The sequence below is a fragment of the Procambarus clarkii genome, chromosome 20, assembly GCF_040958095.1.
Source record: "Procambarus clarkii isolate CNS0578487 chromosome 20, FALCON_Pclarkii_2.0, whole genome shotgun sequence".
Lineage (NCBI taxonomy): Eukaryota > Metazoa > Arthropoda > Malacostraca > Decapoda > Cambaridae > Procambarus > Procambarus clarkii.
In genome coordinates, this window is record NC_091169.1 from 23,750,300 (window position 1) to 23,755,299 (window position 5,000).

Here is a 5,000-nt window from a genome sequence, read left to right on the forward strand (position 1 = left end):
GGAACCTTAGGACTGTCCTCTCAGCTGTCAGGCGCCACCAGCTGGCAAATAGAAAACAGTTACACTAACGACGATGTTGTTGTGCGTCGTAACGACGAAATAACGTTAAAAAACACGTCGTAGAGACGCTGAATGTTTGGTTGGTGAGTTGTTTGTTGTGGCGCACGTGGGTGGTGTTGGCGTGGTTGTGCCGGGAATGGCCTTGTTAACCCGGCACAACTTCCGCCTCGCGCCAAATTGGCGTCATTCTGCCTGTTGTTGACTCGCCTCCAGGATTTGTTTTGCACTCAAGAATCTCTGAAGCATCACTATCGGATTTGATTTTGAGGGCGGGGGACAAAATAGCGCCTTCAGTTTACAATGATGGCTGCTCGAGGTCCTTTCTATGTCCTAGGTCATTCTAGGTCGCTCTAGGTCACCTAAATCCTTCTAGGTCTAGCTAAGGCGCTCTTGGTCCTCCTAGATACCTTTAGGTCTTCCTAAGTTGCTCTAAGGCCTCCTAAATGGAGCTGTGTCTTACGTCTCTCTGGGTCCTCGTAGGTGTATGTCCTTGTAGGTCTATGTCCTTGTAGGTCTATGTCCTTGTAGGTCTATGTCCTTGTAGGTGTATGTCCTTGTAGGTCTATGTCCTTGTAGGTCTATGTCCTTGCAGGTGGCACTGTGTTCCCTTTGGTCGCCCTAGGTTCTATTAGATCACTCTACTTCCTCCTACGTCGAGTTATGATTTTCTGGTCGCTCAACTTCGCCCTAGGTCACTTTAGGTCGCTCTAGGAACAAAGCCACAAGGGCCGTGACGAGGATTCGAACCTACGTCCGGGAGCATCCCAGACGCTGCCTTAATCGACTGAGCTACGACTGAGCTTAATCGAGCTGAGCTCATTGATCGAAATGAGCTATTTGTTCATTTGATACATCACGCTATTGTGATTTCTGTGTGTAATGTCGTTCTAGGAGTCCTACACAATTAGATTATTATATATTAGTGTGTAATATGAAATTTCTTCATGCAAAGTGAAACCACAAGAGCATGGTGTATCAATGAGGGACTGTTGATGGCGTGGGATGGTGTGTGTGTTTGGGGCGTGTCAGGGCGCGGGCTTCAACCCATTGTACCACCTCCAGACTTTCTCAGAGTCGTTCATCTCAAGTGTTTCTCGCTGAAGCTTGTTTGGCTCACCTCCAGCTAAATGACTGAGGTGCCCCAAGATGCCGCGTGTCCCTGATCGACGCCGTCTTGGTGTAGGGCCCCTGACTCCACAGTGACACAGGGCCCCTGAAGTCATCACGGTGTAAGGCCCCTAACTCCACCATAACACAGGGCCCCTGATGATTCTGTCTTCAAGAGAGGTTCCCCATCAATGATATCCTCACCTCTCGATTTGCCAAGCATCAAATTTGAAGCTGTTTGGCGTAACCAGAAACGCGTGAATCATAACGTATGAATCATCAGAGTCAAGCTGATGACTGTGGGTTGCCCGGGTTGCGTATGATTGCGATGATGCTGTTGCTGTATGCCGAGTGCTGCCCCCAGTGTTGGTCAGCGGTCTCTGGATAGGTGGTTGAGCTCCAGACATTAAGTGGGGGACTGGAATCTGTACTGTCCAAAGGAGATTGAGTTGAAGTAAATCTGGAATGCGTTCTTCGCTAATTCTGAGAGACTACAGTGCATGTGGGTGTTCATCCCAGCCTTCCGACTGTGACATACCTCTCCTAGGATCAGTGATCCTAGCGATGGGTTCCGAACCTGTGTGTGTGTGGGACAACGATATATAGTGAGGATTGTGATTAGCTGATGTGTTCAACGTGGCTTGCTTCCTAGCTCCCCCTTCCCCCCCCCCTGCCTCAAGCTTCCACCATCACTGTTGCTTCAGTAAACAGCTGGGATTTCCCTTCCCTCCCCCCCCCCCTCCGCCGGGGGCTAGAGGTGTTACAGAGCTTAATATGTGGGCTGTCTGTTTAGGATTTTTTAGGGGGGGGGGGGGAGGGCAGGGAGGGAAAGGCGTAATTAGTGGGTGGACAGCTAGTTGATTTAGACGTCCACTGACCTTTGACCCCTTGCTGCTTGTTGAGGGGGGGGGGGAGCTGTGTGCAATAGCGGGACCTGCGTGCAGGGGGGGGGTGTGGGGGTGAATGGGGATAGGAAGGAGGGTGAAAGGGGGGCAGAAAGGAAGGGAGGGGGGCCAAGGGAGGGAAGGTCAAGGTCGTGGGTTCTAAGAGACTATAGGTGTGACAGAGGCAGCATCTTCAGAGCATCTTTATCAAGGCTTGACTGACTTTCCCTTCCTCTCCCACAGGGGGGGGGGGCTCCTGGCGAAGGGGGGAGGGAACCCCACATATCCCCCCCCCTTCATGGACTCTCTATCACCCTCATCAACCCCCCCCCCCCACATATCCTCCACAATCTTCATTCTTGACTCCAGTCCATTCTAACTGTGTGATAAGAATCACCTCCCTGCTGCTCCTTCCACTGACCAATCACCGCCCTTCGCGCTCAAGGTTTGAACAGTTCTTTCACCCAGTTTCCGTGATGGTGGGTTTATACCCGTGTACAGTGTCGTACAGTGGCTGGGGGCCAGTGTACAGTGTCGTACAGTGGCTGGGGCCAGTGTACAGTGCCACGCCGAGGTCCAAGAACCTTTCGATTCATACTTTGTGATGGCCCTTGCTGTGTGTGGGATCACTCAGGACAAATGGGGAACCATCCGTGTAAGGCTCCCCCCTTCTCTCCCACACACACACACACACACACACACACACACACACACACACACACACACACACACACACACACACACACACACACACACACACACCGTAGACGCAGGTGTGGGGACGGCGTCCAGCGTGGAGGCGGAAGCAATATGGCGGTCAGTACCAGAGACAAGACAAGGCTGCAGGAGGCGTCATGTCCGCCTCGGCGATCACAACCACTCACAATCATCAAAGACCCGGTCTGGGTTCAAAGGAGGAGCAGCTAATCAGCGATACCGGCGCTAATCAAACTTTGCGTGCGTGCGTGTGTGTGTTGGGTGTTTGTGTGTGGGGGGGGGGGGAAGGCATGCTCATCCCAGCACTAGAGAGCATCAAAGGCAGTGCTCAACGACCCTTAAGGTAGGGTGGGCAGGGTTGTATGGGCTATGGCTCCTCCGTGACTGGCTCCTGTAGATCCACGCTCACCCTGCACCTTCTAGTGTCCCTCTAGTCTCTCCCTCTAGTCGTCCGCCCCTCCAGCTCACCAGCACACACACACACACACCCTCAACAGTTAATGCAGTGACTTCAACAATTACAAGAGTTGTTATTGCACTAATCACTTAATTGTTGAGTGTATGTTGGAGTATTGCACAATCTTGCAGGGCACTGAAGAGCCAGCACCAGGCTGGCCTCTGCCAAACTGACTTTCTGAGAAAGTCAGTTCCGTCAGCCTTGTTAACTCGCTGCCATCTGCAGGAAGACCTACGAGGCGTCAAGTACACAGACACTTGTAGCCACCTGTCGTTATGATAGGCTCGTTAAAGCAGCTCCACAGACGCACTCGTCAATTCACGCTATTGAACGAAAAAGTATAGTGCTTGTTGCACTATATCTAGATCTAGACGTAATCTAGACGAGATCTAGACGTTATTATGTTGGAAGATGACCACATACGTCAGACCAAACCTTTAGTATGCAGCACCGGTATGGAGCTGGTTAAAATAAAGGAGAATGTCTCCAAAGTTGTCTCCGAACATTTATAAACCGTCCTTTCCTCCACCCTCCACGAGATGGGTATGGGGTGCATAATAAATGACTGAGCTGAAAGGTATGAGGTGCAAGGATGCACTACAGGTGCTGGATAAATTTAGAAACAAAGGAGACATGATCATGACCTGCAAAATACCCAGATGAATAAACAAGGTTAACATCGATAGACTGTTTAACATGGGAGGTCAGCGATAGACTGACAAGGAACAGCAGGGATAGACTGTTTAACATGGGAGGGCAGCAACACACAAACACCTCCCCCCCTCCCTCCCCACCCCAGCTAGCACACATGACTCCCATCCCCCCAACCCCCACTCTCACAGCCCCCCCTCCCCCTTCTCCAGCCCCACACACCCGTTCACATCAAGCACCAATTAACAACAATATAAACACAACGTTCCTATCTTATTTTTGCTTCTTTAACAATAATTTTATTTTTACAATAATAATAATATAGTAATTACCATTATAATTATTATTATTATTATTAGTAGTAGTAGTAGTAGTAATAGTATTATACATATGTATTGAGCATCGAGAACACACACACACATATATTGACCATGGCGCCAAAAATCCTAACCAGGTACAACAAATGTCGGTGTTTACAACCGCGTTCGTGTAGAATCCGGCTCAATGCGGATCTCGCGCCCTCAAAGTTTTGCTTCCTGTTTTTACTCCGAAAAAATATTTGACCCTAAAAAGCGTTCCTCTAAAAAAAAATGCAACAGAATGCTTCAGCTATCAACTAAAATTGAAAAAAAAAAGGTTTGAACACGGCACAAAATGTTTCAACAAAAGAAAAATGTATTGAAATTGTGTAGAGCGTCGACTTTTGTTTTCTTATTTGTTGGGTATGGTGTATAATAAATTATTTTATGATACACCATGTGTGTATAATAAATTATTTTATGATACACCATGTGTGTATAATAAATTATTTTATGATACACCATGTGTGTATAATAAATTATTTTATGATACACCATGTGTGTATAATAAATTATTTTATGATACACCATGTGTGTATAATAAATTATTTTATGATACACCATGTGTGTATAATAAATTATTTTATGATACACCATGTGTGTATAATAAATTATTTTATGATACACCATGTGTGTATAATAAATTATTTTATGATACACCATGTGTGTATAATAAATTATTTTATGATACACCATGTGTGTATAATAAATTATTTTATGATACACCATGTGTGTATAATAAATTATTTTATGATACACCATGTG